This window comes from Pinus tabuliformis, chromosome 3_2, assembly GCF_031772625.1.
Source record: "Pinus tabuliformis cultivar Carrire ecotype Pingquan chromosome 3_2, CPIR1, whole genome shotgun sequence".
Taxonomy (NCBI): Eukaryota; Viridiplantae; Streptophyta; class Pinopsida; order Pinales; family Pinaceae; genus Pinus; species Pinus tabuliformis.
In genome coordinates, this window is record NC_142302.1 from 691,005,747 (window position 1) to 691,025,903 (window position 20,157).

Genomic DNA, 20,157 nt, shown 5'->3' on the forward strand with positions numbered 1-20,157 from the left:
TCTCTCTCTCCACCTTTCTCTCTTTGAGTATTTCTTCTTTGCTCCCTCTCTCCACCCCTCACCCTCCATATCTCCCTCTTCCTCATTCTCAAGTCCTCTCTCTCTTTTTTTCTCTCCCACCTACCTCTATCCTTTCCCCATGTCACTCTCTCTCTCTCTCTCTCTCTCAAGCTTTCTCCTGCAACTCTATTCACTATTTCCCTCCCTCTTTGATTCTCTCTCTCCCTATAGAGTCCTTTGTTGTCTTTCTTTCTCACCCCAACATACTCTCTCTCTCTCTCTCTCTCTCTCTCTCTCTCTCTCTCTCTCGGACCTTTTCCTTCCCTATATTTTCCTCCAACTCCATCTCTAAAGCTCTTGAAGACCCTCTCCTTCTCTCCCTCTCTCCATATTTGTGTCCCCCTCTCTCTCTTACCCTTCTATCCCACTCTCTCTCACTCTATATTTCAAAAAAATTTAAATACTTTAACAATTAAAAATTTTTGTTTAAATAATTTTTTTATTTTGATGTTGTAGAACAATTTTATTTTATTTTATATCATACATATTTAAAATGCAATATTTGAAATGTGTGTTGTAAATTGAAGTCGAGGAAAAATGATAATTTTCCATGGAAATAAATTTTTTTTTTTTTTTTTTAAATATTAATGTTCGAGCTACATGCATCAAATATACATAGAGCACTTCATGTCTTCTAATTGAAAACGTTTAGGTTTTATTTCTTAAAAGATAGTTTTAGGTTATCATTACTTCAGTATTTTAAAAACATTATATATTTTATTTTGGTAGATTTATAAAAAAAATTGGTTAAATAAAATTAACGTATATTGAGTCAACTTCTATGACTTGTTTTGTGTTAATGACTCTTTTGTTGAAGCCTATTGCATATATCCACCACATTTATTAATGTGGTTATGCTAGTATATATTATATATAATAAATTTTATATTATATTAAAGTTAAAGGCACTCTTTGATGTGAAGTCACTGGTTCATCTCCTCACCCCGATCAGGGTGATATATTGGACACGATAAAGATGTAGTCCCACCAAGCTTACAAAAAAAAAGTTAATAATATTATATAAATCTAAAATTAAAAAATTTAATATTAATATTAAAATATAATAATATTAATTTTTTGTATTAATATCATTTCAACATTTTATTTAATATTAATAACAATATTTTAATATTAATATTAAATTTAATAAGGTTTTTACATGACATTTTAATAAAAATTCTAATAAGATTTGGAATTTAAAAATGAGGTAAAAGTTTAATTTTATATCATTCAAATTTTTTTATACACATTTGGTCTAGCCATAACAGCCGATCAAGACGTTGTTAACCATGTATATGGCTCAATCAAAGGTTTACGAAACCCTCAATAGATCTATTTAAATTTGAAATTTAGGTTCTCAATCAAGCGCTTTAAGTGCTCAATCGAGCCTATTAAGTCCTAAAATTAGCAATTTCAGCACCCCTTCTGCAAAATTTTCTACAACTCCATTTTGTATCCTAGCGGACTTAGGGCTAAATTTGTACTTAGATAGAATATTTGATCACACGTGATTCATGAAGGAATCCTCTATATAATGGCGTATGAGTTTTGAATTCTCGAATGCATTTGATATTTTTCATCTAATTTCTTTTAAACATAATGTTTGAAATTTTTTTGAAATGTTTTAAAGAGGTTGAACAAAAAATCAATATCATAAAATATACACAACTGAAAAATTTCAAAAACTACAATTATGTTCATATACAAGTCCCCTTTGGAAGGGTACTTTTGGTTTTTCAATTTATTTAAATAGTTGAAAAATACCTTATGTCAAGGCATCTTTCTGCAAAACTCAATTGAAATATTACTTTGCGAACTTTGAAAAATAATAAAAAATATATTTTTGCAGAAGGGGTGCCAAAATTGCTAATTTTAAGACTTAATAGGCCCGATCAAGAACTTAAAGTGCTTGATTGAACACCTAAATTTGAAATTTAAATAGATCTATCGAGGGTTTTGTAAACCTTTAATTGAGCCATATATGTGGTTAACAACAGCTTGATTACATATTATACATTTTAGACTAAGTTATGCTATATGAACACACACATACCTCTTAAGATGTGTGAAAATATGAAGGGACAATCATTTCATTTAATGGAAAATTGAGATATTATACAACACTAAATATTTTTGTAAAAAATATCATTAGGACAACAACATGATTCTCCATAATTTTTCTTTTTACTCTGAATCCAAATTCACAGTGCTTATATGAATTTTGAGGGAAAAAATTCGATACGCCTTATATGTGACACCTAATATGGTGTATCATGGATTCTATGCATTGCTTTAGCTCATTTATGCTTGACTATGTCACTTATGGTATCTATCTTTCGTCATGTTGACTATGTGTCTCACTTTGAGGAGTATCACATATGTACATTTCTTATGGGGAGTCACTTAATTATGTCACTTGTATGTGTCACTTGCGAGAGTCTCTTTGGTGTAAATTAGCCACAATGTTATAAGCAACAATTCCATCCATACAATTACATTCCATTGAATTCCACATTACTAGGGTTTTCAAATTCCACTAAAATAGGGTTTTCAAATTGTACAATGCTAGGGTGTTAAAATTCCATCTCAATATACATGAATGAATACTTAAACTTGTGTTGCAAGGTCAATATAGAGTGTTTACTCACACTGTATAACTATGCAGATATATTTCAACTCACTATGTTGGAGTAACCATATTTAACATTACTAAGGTTTTGAAATTCTACAAAAATAGGGTTTTCAAATAGAAAAAGACTAGTGTTTTCAAATTCCACAAAAATACGATTTTCAAATTACACAAAATTATAATTTTCAAATTACACAATGAGTTTTCCACCTTTATGTGAAATTCCCACACTTATTTTAACTTTGGTCCCTAAAACTACCTTAAGCAATCTTGGGCAATGTTTTCGCATGGTCCTTGGACAAACACTATGTTGGAACTCATGAAACTCATTTCTAGTGTTGGATTTGTTTTTTATAACCCTTGAAAAAATTCACAATATGTCGTTAAATGGTTGTTGGAAGCATGTTGCAACTCACCACGGAATTCAAACTAGGACTTAGATGGGGAAAACATCAATTATTTTTACTACTGGCACTAAGTTATAACTAGGCACACCCCCTTCACATGATTACATTGGTCAAAAAATGATTTATTTGAGAACCTTGAAAGCTAGGATTTTTTTCATTAAAGATGAATAAAAAAATTTGTGTAAGGGTATGGATTCTGGAAAACAATGGCTCACGTGATTATGAGTAGTGCATTCACATGGGCCTTGGACAAACACAAATGATTAAGTTATGAAACTCATTTCTATTGTTCATTTTGGTTTTTATACAACAAGACAAAGTTCACAACATATCCCTAAAAAGATATTGGAAGTGAGTTGCAACTCTCCAAAAAGTTCAAACTAGGACTCAGATAGGAAATTCGTTGATTTAGTTGGATTCCTATCACTAGGTTATAGCTAGGGACACCCACCCCTATGCCCTTATGACTCCTTATGCCAAAAATTGGTTTATTTGAGGATCTTCGAAGCTATGGTTTTGTTCAATAAATATCAATGCAAAATTCGTTGAAGGGGTAGGATTTTGAAAATGCTCGCTCTAGTGATCCTGGGTGTCATGCTCACATGGGACTATTGGGGAAATTATATGAATGATATATCACCCCAAATTAAATTATCAACCATAGAATCTTAATCAGTTGAGCTGATATGCTATCTGTGCCAGCAATAGGTAATCTATCTAAGTGTCAAGTATGGTGGAAAGGATAGTAACTTAACTCATACCAATCTTAAATTTCAAAATTTAAAAGAAATCCAATTATTACTAATAAAAAACACTTTCATGCAATAACTATTGTTTTTTATGTTGGTACGGAAATCATTTAGTATAGGTACAAGAAACAATTTAGTACAGGTATAGAAAACTATTTAGTACAGGTACAGGGAACTATGTATTATACTACCAGTTCAGGAATTCTATTTGTTATCTGAAATGAAACAGTCCAATGAAATATGAATAAGGGTATGCTCTCTACTACTACTATCTAATCTTCACAACATTCAAATTCGAAAAATAAGATTCACGACTCTATCATATGAATTAGGAAACCTCCTTATGAAAAATATATCTAAGACATATGAATTCCACACACATAGCTAAAACTTGAAATGTTAACAATCTTCAAAGCTCACACTTCCGTGCCTATCTAATAACTCTTGTAGCATTGGATTGATCCTTAAACCTATGACCTAAAACCACACATAGCTAGACCTATGATAAAAAAATAATTTTCTACAAGAATGAGTAAGGAATTTTTCTGCAAAACAAAGTAAATAATTGATTAAATTTCTACAGAAATTAAAGACAACTATAACTTAGAGCACACGATTCTTGAATGAAATGCTAAATACAAAATAAAAAATAAGAAAGGAAGAATATCATCAAGATGATGTTAGTGGGCCCTTTCTAATACCAACCGTTGTCTTATAAGAACTTGCAAACTACTGAGATAAAATACATATCATAATATTTATATTCACATCAATCTTCAAAAAATGAAATTTCAAACTATTCCTAAAAAATTTTAACAACATAACTAAAGATTACATACACGTACACAACATGAACTCTATGTTTCTATTACTTTATCAATTATCCATCTGATGATCCTCTTCAACATCTTCAGGTCCTCTTTAAATAGAGAAACAACCTGAGATGCAAAGAGATGAAATACATATCTTTGAGAAGGTTTTCTTGGTCTTTACATCCATTGTTTCATAAAAATAAAAACATATTATTACAATCTTAACATACTGGTTAAAATATACAAGAAGATGTCTTATTAAAAAATTTCATGCTTAATTTTACCAGTGCAGGTACGGGATCTGCAAAAGTCATGGCACCAGAATGTTCCAGTACTCTATTACAGGTATCGGATGAGCGATTTGCAGTGCAGGTACCAGAAGGGATCTTTTGTGTAGGTACCGAACAACGAATGAGTGTAGGTACCAGACAACGATTACATGGTACATGACTTCTACCAATTAGAGTATTTAATGGAGGCTTGTCATCACCAAGATCCTTGTCTAATAAAATTCATCATAGTCCAATTAGATACTTAGAGCAAAAAAATAATTATGCTAGCTACTAAGAAATCATAAAACTATGATTAAAAATTATTTATACCTCATGTACGCTAGAAGGTAAACAAATCATAGCTCAAGGTGTACTTAGAGGAATAATTATGGATTTCCAAGGAAAAAGTAGGTGTAATGGAGGCAAAATTGGATGACTTCATGCATCATAATGCAAGATCAACATTCCTCCATGGTTGTCTTATTGCATGTCCCTAGCAAATCCAAAACTGTAAAATTATTTATGCCACTATCTGGTTTACATGTCAATGGCTCAGGCCGAGAGGTCCAACCCAACTATCTCCATCTTAAGTTCTTCCTTGATGACTTTGTTATATTTGACCAACCGAAGTACCCTATTCAGCTTCTCAGTTAGCTCTAATTTCTCATCTTGTAGTTTCTAGTTTTCCTCTCTGAGGAGGGCATTCTCCTTCTTGATGTCAATATCCAATAGTTTATACTCCAAAACCTCTTCACTTAATTTTTGAATTTCCTTCTGAAGCCTTTTTACCTTCACCTGAGGTTGAAATAGACTTGAGGAGTATGATTCTTTTCTTTTGAGTTTCTTTGCAGCTAATCGTTCTTCTATCAAGTGCCTCAGGATTTTTGTAACTATCTACTTTGTCTCACTGGTGACTTCAAAGGGATCATTGTCTACTCCTGAGGATGTAGGGATGTCCCTTGTCTTCTCTAATGCTTCCTTAATAGAACGGACATGCTTCAACATGCCTTGTGTAACTCTTTGATTAGTGCTTGGAGTTTTACTATTCTCAAGAATATACTCTTCATGACGTTTCTTATCTAGTCGCTTCCTTTTTACTGGAGTTTATACTTTCTCAACAAAAGTGGGTTGTTCTATTATGGCCTCTAGTGTGCGTATCATGGGTACTTCTACACTGCTGTCTTTCGTGACCAAACTATTCCTCTATGTCTTACCCTTTTTCTTAGGGCTCTTCTTTGGTTTCGGTGTGGGCTCCTCTTTGGCATCTTGAGGCTCATTAGGTGTGGTAGTTTCCTGTTCATAGTCTTTACTCTTTGCATTTCTGTCCCTTTTTCTAGGTTTCTTTCTACTCTCCCCTGCCTCACTAGTCATAGTTTTCAATTGATCTCCTGTGGACTCGTAACCAGGGTTTACTGAAAAGAAATATTTAGTAAGAAAATTCTTCCAACTACTCTTTTTCTTCCAAAGCTCATAAAAAATTAACAAGTTGATGAGCCCATGATGGTATAAACTAGTTTCTATCTTTTTAACCATGGACTAAACCCCTTTTGACATCCTTTGTAAACGTTTCCATAAGAAAAATGGAAAATTGAGTTTAGGGCCTCCTTCAAAATGTAGTAATAATCTAAGATGATATAAAGGGTGAAGGAATATCTACCTTCACATGTCAACAAATTTTGTAGACAGATGATCATGGTCTAGAATTGAGGCTTATCCCACTCCTTGGAATTCCTTTTGATCGATCTAAAATTGAGTAATCTTTCACCAGAAATAGTTGCCACAACTGTTGGTCGAATGGCATGTCCTTGAAGTATTTCTCTCCACTTTGGGATAGCCCTATTTCTTCAATAATTGAGTCCTCATCCACTACCATATCAAAGCTTCCCAACGTGACTATTTTCTGATCAAAATTATGATCGAATACATGAGACACTTCATCCTAGAATTCACTGAATTTCTCTAGAAAAACAATCCATCCAGCCTGTCCATATTTCATTTTACAAGCATGATATTCTTGCATCTCTTTATAGAGCTGGAAAAATGACTCATGTCTGTCAACCCTCATACCTATCTTCAAAACAAAGATTCATAAATAGAATCGAGGGTTTGGTCTCAGAAAATGGGTACCGGACGTAGGCACAATGGGTGCAATTTCAAAAAGGGTGGATAGATATGGTCGACATGAGGAGAAAATGAAACAAGTGTCATCTAGGAATTTCTATAATAAAATGATTATGGAAAATGGCAGAATGTGGAGTCACGATAATCTAGATGTCAATTCTGACATATGATAATAAGCTGTAGATAATGTTGATAGAGTGATAAGGTAATGGGTTGCAGATAGTGTAGTGGTAGAAAGTAATCAAACGAATATATGCATAGTCATTCATAATGTATGCAATCAATCATGAGGGGAGAAGTGGATAGTTCTAAATGATCGATAAGGTAATGATTAACTAACCATCATCATAGTTAAGAAAATGGAAACACGTGGTAGGAAAATGATAGACAGAGTTAGATGTAACGGTAATGTACAGGAAATTAAAACATTTTAATTCATATTTTAAATTATTCTTAATTAGTAAGAATAAATACAAGTTACCGATTCTCTAATTGATGGCCAAATTGTTCTAACATTTTTCTTTGAATGTTTTTACCTCTATCAGCTGAAAAATAACTAAGACCATCTGCATTCACACTACAAATGATAGCAATACTTATTATTTTAGATTCATGTACTACAATTTGTTGGTGCAAGTACTGGTTGCCAGGTACTAGAACCAAACAACTGTTGTTGTATGCAAACTATGTGAATCACAGAGGTATGAAAATATTTTTAAATAGTAAGGGAAGTAGTGGATAAAGAGGAAAATTTGTTGATAATGTACCAAGCTTTGTAACAAGGAAGTACTGTAACTGGACAATGCAATGTTTTTGTTGTTGAGATACAGGAGCTTTCTTATTTTGGGATCAGGTCATGGTTCCACTTTAATACTCCATTTTATTGAAAAATAACCCCAACTACTATTGTTTTGTGTAATTTTCTCGAGCACAGATCACTTAATGCTTGCCAATATTTTCAATTTTATGGAGTCTAAAAAACTGAAAGAAAACTCCATTTCACATACCCTTCTATTTTTCTCGATCCTTGGCTAGTTCATGCTTGCTGGTGTTTTCAATTTTAAGGAGTCTGAAAAAATGTAAAGGAGACTCCATAGGTTCTCTTTCCATAAATAATTTACCAAGGCTGGTTAAAGAAATAAACTTACACCTTGTAAATATCCTTCTTTATTGTCTATCTACAGGGAAGGAAATAGAGTTAGTAATAAAAAAAAAATTACTCCTATTTGCCTACATATATACAAAAAAACAATCAGAGACTTACAGTGATGAATTAGTAGGAGGAGAACCCCCCTCACTTACCAACTGCATTTCGTAACTTTGAAGAACTTATCCGATGAACTCTTCTTTTGATAATTGTTTATGATAAACTTTCAATCTGTGCCCATTTAATAAAAAAGCAGTTTGATCGACATTGATAGTTTTTATTTTTACTGAACCATTTTCATAGACTGTGTCTACCTCATAAGGTCCCAACCATCGTGTTGACAACTTCCCCTGGAAATTTTTAAACCTATTGTCATACAACAAAGCCCAGTCACCTGGTTGAAATTTTTTCTTCTTAATAAACTTATCATGCCATTTGGTTCTCTAATGATGAACAAACATTGTCCTTTGAAGAGAATCCTGTCTAATCTCATCCAATGCATTCAATTCCATTAGACTTTGTTTTTTTCCTCATCTAAATCCATTCCTAATTGCATGGCAGTTCTAAAGGTTTTAACTTGGAATTCTATAGGAAGCAATACATGTTTCTCATAAGTAGAATGTCGTATTGTGTTTCTCCAGGTGGTCTTATAGGCCCACAAGGCTTTTGGTAACCTATCAGCCCGGTCTTTATGATGCAGTTGTATTATCTTGGTGAGAATGGCCTCGATGAATTTATTAGTAGATTCTACGTGTCCATTTGCTTGTGGCTGGTAAGGTGTGGATTTCTGATGTTTGATTCAATGCTTCCTCTGTAATAGTTTTGACCAATTTGGAGGTAAATTGAGTTCCCTGATTAGTTACTATTTCTCTTGGTACACCAAAATGCGTTAATATATCTTCAAATAAGAAATCAACAATAGATTGTTCATTAGAAGCATATAATGCTTTAGTTTCTACCCATTTGGTTACATAATCTGTACATCCCAAAATATACTTCTTCTTTTTAGACATAGGATAAATTGGACCAACAAAGTCTAATGCCCGCTTATCAAAATGTTCAATGACTACCTGTTCTTGAAGAGGCATTTGGTTTCCTGGGACAGGTTTCCCCATCCATTGGAAATCATGATAGCTCATTACATATTTCTTAGCATCCTTAAAAATGGTGGGCCAGTAATACTCGGATTGTAGCACTTTGTATGCAATCCTTTTGGAAAAAAAAAATTTGCCACATGGTTCATTATCGTAGTCTTTGAGAATGTCTTGCATCTCATCCTCTCGTACACATATTATGATCACTAGATCTGATCAAGTGCGGTACAAACAATCTTTGTGCCACATATAATTGGCACTGAGTTGTATGATTCTCTATTTTTTCTCCTGAAGACAACTTTTTGTTGTGAATTTCTTGTAACCAGATAATTAGCTACATCTGCATATCAAGGAATGTAAGTAGAAATAGAAAATAAATTTTCATTTGGAAAATTATCAGTAACTAGTGCACTATCACTTGTATGGATAAGTCTATAAAGAAAATCAACGACAAGATTATCTTTTCCTGGTTTGTCAATGATAGTAATATTAAACTCTTGTAGTAGCAAAAACCATCTAGTAACATGGGCATTGGTGATAGGTCTATTCATTAAGAATCTAACAATTGAATGGTTTGTGTGTACAAAAACTTCATACCTAATTATATAATGTATAAATTTATTAATGGCATGAACTACTGATAAGAATTATTTTTTAGTGGTCGTGTATTTTGGTTATGTAGGAGAGATATTTTTGCTAACAAAATAAATGGAATAGGGAATTTTATTCTCTCTTCATCCCAAAATAGCCTCCAAAGTTGTGTCTAAAGCATCGATACAAATGTGAAAAGGGAGGGAAATTTGACACTAAGAATCCCACTAGAAACCCACATATTTAGTTAAAAGTTTGAACATAGGAGTGACTATTGTTGTAAAATTTTGAATAAATCTTCTATAATACCCGACATGCCCTAGAAATCTTCTAAATTCATTTTTGAGATATGGGATTTCTTATTTGAGTGATTATTTCAATATTAGCAGGGTCTACTCTTATCCCAACACTGGAAATATGATGGCCTAACACAACACTGTCAGTAAGAATCATTCTAGAGTTTTCATAGCTAAGGGAAAAGTTGGTCTCTTGACATCTGATTAAAACTTTTTCTAGGTTGTCTAAATATTGTTGGAAATCTTCCCCAGATACTATGAATTCATCCATATAGACTTCCACACAATCTTGGGTTATATCAGAGAAAATAGCAAGGAAAACCCTTTGAAAGGTGGCAAGCACATTGCATAACACAAAAGGAATAAACTTATATGCATAGCTACTCCAAGGGAAAGTTAGGTTAGTTAATTCTTGGTCTTTTGTCGCAATTTGGATTTGATTGTAGCCACTAAACCCATCCAGAAAGGAAAATATTTTTTTCTAGATAAGGTATGTAGTACCTGATCAATGAAAGGCAAGGGGAGGTAGGCTCTAAAGGTAGCCTTATTCAGTTCCCCAAAATCCACACAAATTATTCGTTTACCAATTTATTAAGTACAACGACTAGCGGTGACACCGACTTACTATCAGAAATAGGATCCATGAAGTTAGCATTTAAGAGCTTTTGAAGTACTTCTTTTACTATATCTTTTAGGGTTGGTTTCATCCTTATTTAAGGCTATCTCATTAATCTAATCTAATCATTTTTATAGATGTGATGCATGCAGGTGTGAGGGTGGATCCCTTTCACATCAGAGTAATCCCATGCAAAATCACCAAATTGCCTTTTAATCATTTGAATCAATTATTCTTGTTGCTCTACTTCTAGACTAGAATTACTATACAAACACTTCCCAAGGTTGATTTCAACAACATGAGCAGAGGAATATTTACCTTCACCTATTGTTGTTATGGAAAAAAATGTGGAGGTATAAGGACGACATGCTTCCTGAAATTCAAGAATGAAAATGTGCTCATATTCTTTAAAGGAATGTGGAAAACCAATACATCCCATTGTGGCTAAGAACAACTTTAAATATTGATCTTAGGTTTGTTATTGAAGACCTTTAGAATATTCAATTGTTAACAATGGTTGATTACATTCCTCCTCTCCATATGGGTTTTCTATCCATAAATGGATTTCTGTAGCAGGTTGGGCAAGACGAAATAAAACAATATTTTGACTTTGACATCCGAAGGAATTTTTCATCTCTCCATACCTGCATCCAATAAAGGCGTCAATAGTGGTTATCTAAGATTGGCCTATTACTACTATATGTCCATGTTTGGAGGATTTTGGATGGATCACAAAGAATTCTATGGGATATTCCTAGGAAGCTAGTATAACTGTTATGTCATCCAGGCTTCCAGCAGGTTTAAGGATGGATTTGTCTGCTAACTCCAATAGTGTTTTGGTTTGCCTCAAGCCTTCTAACTGCAGATTTTGCATAATATCCACATTCATGACATTTATTGTTGCATCTAGGTCAACAATAATCTTTGGTAAAGATATACCTTAATTTGTAAGGTCACTACTCGATTCCCAGGATCAATGTATTTAGAAGGCATCTCTAACATGGTTTCTAACAATAGGCCAACTACTTTTATAATAGTGGGATCCTTCTTTTTTCTTCCTGGATTTTTAATGCAAATTTCCCTTACAATATTAGCATATATAGGAATGTCTTTGATAGCTTGTAGCAAGGGTATCCTTACAAAAATATTTCACAGTTCAATCTCTAAATCATATCCTAGTGGGACTGCAGGCTTTTTGACAAGTAATCTCTTTGAATAGGGTGGTTGAGTAACCTCCTAAGATCATTTAGGTTGTGTGGTAGAATTGATTAGTGCTAAGGGAGGGTTTTCTTCTTCATTAATAGGAGAATCTTCCTCTTTGTTAAGTATGTCCTTGTATACAAAAGGAGAGTTTATTGGTTGTTCTTCTTGAATGATCATTGCAGGTCCTGTTTTATTTAAGACCTTTCCAGACCTTAGTCAAATTTCAGTAATTGGAACTAAATTGATAGTTTAGGCAGGGAAGGTTTGTAGTTCCATATTTTTTACAGGTTGAGCTGACCTATTATTGGGGTTTGGAATGGGCTGTGTAGGTAATTGAGTAGGTTGAGGAGGATTTGGGTTTGGTGGCATTTTTTGTTGACTCAGATTTATGGGCAGAGTAATTTTTTGTGGACATGGGTTCATAGGAAACTATTGTTGACTTGGATTCATGAGCAAAGAAAGTTGTTGTGAACTTGGGTTCATAGGTAGTTGCTATTGAGAAAATGAAGGCAGTAAGGGTGGGTTAGACATTGGCAACATATGAGAAATAATTGGAGGATATTGTGTGTCGGTTGGATAAAAACATGTTTGGTATGCTTGTGGAGGGATATTCCCATAGGTAGTCCCCCTCCAACATTGTTGTCAAGAATGTCCTTGTGATGGTTGAGGCCCCCATTGAGAGTAACGCATTTGAGGGGCCCACTGTTTTTGTGTAAACTGCATGGAAGGGTCTTGGAACATGGAGGGGTTTTGTTGCCTCCATGGCCTCCCAAGGGGATAAGGTGGATCTTGTGGTTCTTTTCTCCCATTGTAAATAGCTTGCAACCCAAATAATGGAGGGAATTCATCAGTTGGGCGATTAGTCATTCAAATTACATAGACCTCTATGAAATTAAAAGTAAATTCTTTTCAGGATGTTTCTTCCTACAACGAGGACAAAAGATAGCTAAAGTACTACTTTACTCTTCTTGTTTCATCTTACTATTGAGGGTATCTAGTTGGTTACTAACTGTACTAAGGATATCCGTTTTAAGATTTTCCAATAGATTTCATAATTCTATTCTGGTTACACCACCTGTGCTGGGCTTGACAACTTGACTTGTAAGTTCATTTCGACCTTTCCTAGCTTTAGCTTGACTACGGGAGTACTTCTTATAGTATTCAACATTTTCTTCTTACAGTATTCAGCAATTTCAACAAATGATTTTTGATAAACATCGCGAAATCTCATGAGGTTAAGTAATTCTATGTAGTCATCCTATATTGCTTTTAGAAAAATGGTTCTAAATGTGGCTAGGTTGAGAAAAACCCACTTGGTGTTCTCGTGGTTATAAAGTAACCTTTATAACTAGTCTCCTAGTATTTCTTCTTTGTTCTACATCATTTTGAAGATGTCATTCTTGGCATCCCCAGGCCTACAGTAATCCTGGTATTTCAGAAGAAATGTTTCTTTCATATCATCCCAAGATGTAATAGTGTGTTCCCCTAGACTCATGAACCATCTTAATGCTGATTTTTTAAAGGTGGCTCGAAAAAGATTCAACTTTTGAGCATTATCTGTATAATTATAACTTCTACACAGTATATCAAAATCAAATAAAAATGAATCAAGATCTTCGGCTAACATGTCATGGAAGTGGGGAAACGACGAAAAAGGAATGTTATTCATGGTGACATTCCTAGTACTGTCAAGAATTGGAAATCCAAACATTCATGCTTTATTGTTTTATGGATTGTTAACTTTTCCTCCTTCTCCATCCATTCTTTCTTTCCAAAATTTGAAATTTGTAGAAATAGGAGATGTCTCTCCTTTAGAAGATGATTGTTCAACCACTGGGTTATCTTCAACGTTCCAAGGTACTATCCCCATTGTAATCCGGGCTTCCTTTACCACTATCTTTGTTTCTCTTCCAAGCTTCTTTACTAATGTCCCCTCTACTGCTTCCACTAGAATTTTCTCCTCTAGAGCTTTCCTTGCATACCAATTAGCAGAATTAGTTAGGTTAACAATTTTGGGATCATATAATTTTTTTGGGATTTTTTATGAAACAAATTTACCTTTCTTTTCTCTAATTCTTCTCATGAAATCAAAATATCAAACTTTAACTACTTAACGAAAGAGAGGACAACTTAATTTTGGAGCAACCCCACAGAAGAGGATGTGCAGGTTCTTACCTGTGATCTTACCATCTTCTCTCCACCCTTAGGTGATCCCCAATATCACTCAAATGTCATAAAAAAGCCAAACCATTACCTATTAACATTTGCAGCTACCTGACAACTGTTAGGGTCCAACCCTAACCCCCTTATTTATGTAATAGGGTCGAGTCATATTTATAGTTAAGTAAAGAGTCAATAAAGCCCATATTAATAATTGCAAGTGGTTTCCCTACATTTAAAGAAGGGAAAACAATTAGTTGCAAATGGGACATGGTATTAGATAGATGGTATTAATAAGAACCATATTTTTTACCCATGGTATTGCATGTACGAATCCTATATAAAGGATAGAGACTCCCCTTGAGAAGCATCGTGTCTTATTTTGTACTTGAGCTCAGCTCTATTGGAGGTTGCCCCCTCGAAGAGGCAAGTGAACATTGCTTTCCCTTTCTGAGTAATAAAATACTTGCTATTATTTCTTATTGTTCTGTATTCTGGGTATATTTCTTCGCATATTTGGTATTCTGTTATCTTCTCGTAGGTCAAGAGCATAACAAGTGGTATCAGAGCACTTTCCAAGGCCAATGGGATCTCCATTTTTAGCAGATTTTTTTTTTGTCTAGAGACATGTTCCAGCGTCTTTAAACCACAAGATCTGTCATTACGCGCATAAACCTATGAATTTGGGGAGGCATGCACATAGGAAATACAAGAGGTGGTCATGCTTATTGGACTCCCTTGTAACCCCTCGGGTACCCCTTCAAGTAGTAGCACATTAGACAGAACCGCGCACAGACTATCTTCCAAGTACCCTCTGGGTATATCGGAAGACCCCTAGGCTTTCTTGAAACCTTGCCATAGATAAACCACTGGCCATCTTGCTCCTACATTACACTAAGAACAACACTCGGGGAGATTACTTGCGCATACGATAGGGTAGTCAGGTTGTACGGCTAAGGGTATGGTTGATCCTCCTCGGTTAGTGCCCTGAAAGATTGGGATGAGTACTACTGTCAAATCCTTATGTATATTGTGATCTGTAGCACCTGACACTCCTTGAGACCAAAGTTCCCTTGTCTCTCTCTGGATCACGTATCATCTTTGCCAGATCAGATCTCGCAGGTGGGGGTCTATCATAGCAGCAACAATCAGTTCTGCCATTTAGATCTCTCAGATCCACCATTCAGATCTATCAGATCTGCCAATCAGATCTATCAGATCTGCCATCCAGATCTAGTAGTTTGGGTTCTGTAGCAGTCGCAAAAATTAGATCCGCCATTCAGATCTAGCAGCAAAGGTTCGATCACTATCACATTCCTACTCATAGTTTACAATTGAGAGTTCACCAAAAGATCTAATAATTTCTATGGGCTCTTATACCTGGGTGTGATTCTCGCATGACATTGGGCAAAATTTACTTTTCTGGGATTCAGCTACCACAATATTCCCAATCAAGGAGTAAAACTCCTTTCGGAGTCAAAAAAAAAAAAAAAAAAAGTCTGAGGCCCTCCTCGGACACTTATGGGAGACTTAGCCCATAAGAATAAGGTCGACGAGCTAAGCAAGGTGGTACCATTAACTTGTTAGCATCAAATATTTCAGGTGGTCCCAAATTTTATTTATTTTGCAGTAACGATCAGTGCACTGCATCGGTGCATGGTATAAACCAAAGCTCAAGCTATGGCCAATGAGAAGATCAACACCCTTGAAAAAAATTTGGATGCATTATTGATGTCGATCGAGACTTTAGCTGACACAATCACAAAGGGCATGTAAGGGGAACAATCGGAGGCATATGATTTTAATGAAAACAGTGAGGGTGAGTCTAGCCATTCTCTTCACCTCTTTGGAAACCACCAACAGTCCCAGTCACAACCACCCAAGCTGGACATGTATAAATTTGATGGCTCTCATCCGGCCACATGGCTAGCAGAAATGGAGGAATATTTCACATTGAATCACATCAGAGATAATGCGACTCAGCTAAGTGTTGGTAGCATGTACTTGGACAATGAAAGATGGCAATGGTGGCGGTGGCATCAACGTTGCTATGGAAGGCACATGACTTGGCAAGTATTCTCAAAAGCCCTTATAAATTGCTTCGACCATGAATCTAATTTTTTGGGTCGTCTTACTAAGCTCCGACAGATAGGAATAGTGCAAGAATGTATTACAGCCTTTAAAGCCTTAGCCTTTTGCACAGAGGAGGTCTATGAGATGAGTTCTACTTGGAATGTTTTGTCAGCATTCTCAAAGAAGCCATACAAGCCCATGTCCAACTGCAACACCCGATCTCATGGTTGGATGCTTGCAAGATAGCTTGTGAAGTAGAACATGCATTAGCGGCTTAGTCGACTAGTCCAAATTTCACAACCAAGGGTCGCCCCACCCAGGCTCCAAGCACTACCCAAACATTTAAGGTTGAAAAGGTGTCACCAGCAGAAATGGCAGAAAGAGGAAAGAAAGGATTGTGTTACTACTGTGATGAGAAATACTCCTCGAGGCATAAATGCAAGGAACCCAAATTCTTTCAAATTGATGCTACTGATCTCAGTTCATCGGAGGAAGCCCCACCATTTGAGGAACCAAAGGAGGAATATGAGTATCACCAACCGGACAATGCGTTCCCAGCTACACCTGAAAATCTAGTTATCTCGCTTCATGCTTTGGAAGGGATTTATTCTCCCCAAACTCTCAAAATAAAAGGCGTTATTAAGCATCGCCCAATAGTAGTCTTGATTGATAATGGCAGTACACATAACTTTATCCATCAAAGAGTTGCTGAAACAATGCATTATTTTGTTAGAGCAGTCTCTAATTTCCAGGTCCAAATTGCTGATGGGGGGACAATGAAATGTGAAGGCCACTGTGAAAATTTCAAACTTCAAATGGGGTATTATTAGTTAAAGACCCACATGTTTGCCATACACATGGGAGGGTGTGACATTGTCTTGGGTGCTAAATGGCTCCACACACTCGGCCCAATCACAATGGATTTCTAGGAGTTATATATGAGCTTTAAGAAAAACAACCACACACATACCTTCTATGGACTCTAGGTGGGTGCTCCCTCTATTATTAGCTCGCATAGGATGGAAAAAATGTTAAAAAAGGGCCACCATGGAGTTATAGCCCAATTTAATGCCATACATGCCTTTCAACCCACTTCTCTTCATATGCATCCTGAGATGGAATAGATCTTAAATAACCATCTGCTGGTCTTTGACAAGCCTCATGAGCTTCCACCCTCGAGATGGGAACATGATCATAGCATTACTTTGGTCCTAGGGGCCCAACCACCAAATGTGCACCCATATAGATATCCATTCACCCAAAAGAATGAAATTGAAAAAATCATCAAGGAACTACTGGAAGTAGGCATCCTTCGTCCTAGCATTAGTCCTTATTCATCACCTGTGGTCATGGTGGTCAAGAAAGATGGGGAATGGAATATGTGTCCAGACTTTAGGGCCCTAAACAAGTTGATAGTCAAAGATAAATTTGCCATCCTAGTTGTCGATGATTTTCTAGATGAACTAAATGGGGCTCAATTCTTTACTAAGCTCGACCTTCGCTCGGGCTATCACCAAATTCGCATGAAAGAAGTAGACATTCCAAAGACTGCTTTCCAAACTCATGAAGGCCATTATGAGTTCCTGGTCATGCCATTTGGTCTCTGTAATGCCCCATCCACTTTTCAGAGCCTCATGAACTACCTGCTCAAACCATATCTCAGAAAATTTGTCGTTGTTTTCTTTGATGACATCCTCATCTACAACCACACCTGGGCCACACATCTTCAGCATGTAGATCTGCTTTTGAAACTAATCCGGAAACATAAATTATTTTCAAGATGCCCAAGTTCTCTTTTGGCATGGAAGAATTTGAGTATTTGGGCCACATTGTGGGGTGTGAAGGTGTCAGGGTGGACCCCAAAAAGATCCAGGCAATGTAGGATTGGCCTCAACCAAAGACCTTGAAGGGCTTGAGAGGATTTTTGGGTCTCATAGGCTACTATCGCAAATTTGTCCGCAATTATGGTCACATAGCTAGACCCCTCACTCACCTTCTTAAGAAAAATTCATTTCTCTAGAATGATGAAGCGCAACAGTCATTTGTAGCTCTCAAACATGCCATGTGTTCCACTCCCATATTAGTAGTACCCGACTTCACCAAATCTTTTGTGATTGAATGTGATGCTTCAGGTACGGGTATTGAGGTGGTCTTAACGCAGGAAGGTCGACCCTTGGCCTTCACTAGCCAACAACTAAGTGGGACAAATCTGGGACAATCTACCTATGAGAAGGAGATGATGGCCATCTTACATGCAGTCAATACCTGGCGACCATACTTATTGGGACGGGTTTCCAAATCAGCACAGGCCATCAAAGCCTTAAATATTTTTTGGAGTAATGCCTATCTTCGCCACAACAAAATAAATGGCTTGCCAAAATGTTGGGATATGATTATGAGATAATTTACAAGAAAGGGCACAAAAGTTTCATAACAGATGCGTTATCATGCCAATTTGAGGAGGAAATCACCCTTCTCGCAGTGTCCCTTCCCATTCCAAAATGGATTGAAAAAGCTCAAAAGGAATGGTTTTAACATCCTTTGCTCTCCCAACTCATTAATAAATTGCACGCAAATCCAAATTCCATAGTGGGCTACTCTTGGTAGGATGAGATTCTTCACTAGAAGGACAAAGTCATGATATCACCAACATCCACCCTCAAAAGTCACATTTTGGTAGAGTTGCACTCATCTCTCACTGCAGGCCATTCAAGCTTTCAGAAGACTTATGCTCGCACTCGACATTCCTTCTTTTGGACAGGCATGAAAAAGGACATTCTTACTTTCATAGCTGAGTGCGACATATGTTAGCACCACAAAGGAGAAACAGTCAAATCGCCAGGCACATTACAACGATTTCCCATCCCAGCCTCTATCTAGACAAACGTTTCTATGGACTTCATTACGGGTCTTCCAAAGTCAGGCAACAAGTCAGTCATCATGGTGGTTGTGGACAAACTTTCTAAGTATGCTCATTTTTGCGCCCTACCCCACCCTTTTACACTGACTTTGGTAACTCAATATTTCATGGACCAGATCTTCAAATTGCATGGCATGCCCACTTCCATTGTGTCTGATTGTGACTTGATCTTCACTAGTAACTTTTGGCAGGAACTCTTCAAGCTACAAGGTACCCAACTACAACTCAGTACTTCCTATCATCCCCAAACTGATGATCAAACTGAAGCAGTCAACAAATGTTTGGAGACCTACCTTAGGTGTTTCACTTCAGAAAAGAAACATCTATGGGTACAGTGGTTACCTCTAGTGGAATGGTGGTATAACACTAACTATCTTGCCACCACCAAAATGACTCCCTATGAAGGAGTTTATGGTCAACTGCCTCCTTCCCCTACTTCTTGTATCAAGGGATGCTCGAAGGTACAAGCAGTGGACCAACTCCTACAGAACCACATAACCATGCTGGCCCACCTCAGGGAGAATCTCCATCAAGCTCAAAACCGCATGAAGCAATAGGCAGATCAACATCGTTTAGAACGCTAATTTCAAGAAGGGGATCAGGTATTTTTGAGGCTGCAACCATATAAGAAAACATCACTCAAAGACAAGGGTTGTCAGAAATTATCTCCAAAATTCTATAGACCGTATCAAGTACTTCAACGCTTCGGAGAAGTCACTTACAAGCTAGCTTTTCCACCCGTTGTAAAAATCGATCCAATATTCCATGTCTCATGCCTCAAGAAAGTGATTGGGAAACATTGCCGAATTCAAGCCAGTCTACCAGAATTGGATGAAGAAGGGTCAATCTGGCTCCAACCTGAACAGGTTCTTGACACGCGAGAACGGCACCTGCGAGGCTGCGCGATCAAGGAAGTCCTCGTCAAGTGGAAAGACACCTCTTCAGAAGATGCTATCTAGGATCCAACCACTGTCCTTCAGCAGCTTTCATAGCTTCAGCCTTGAGGA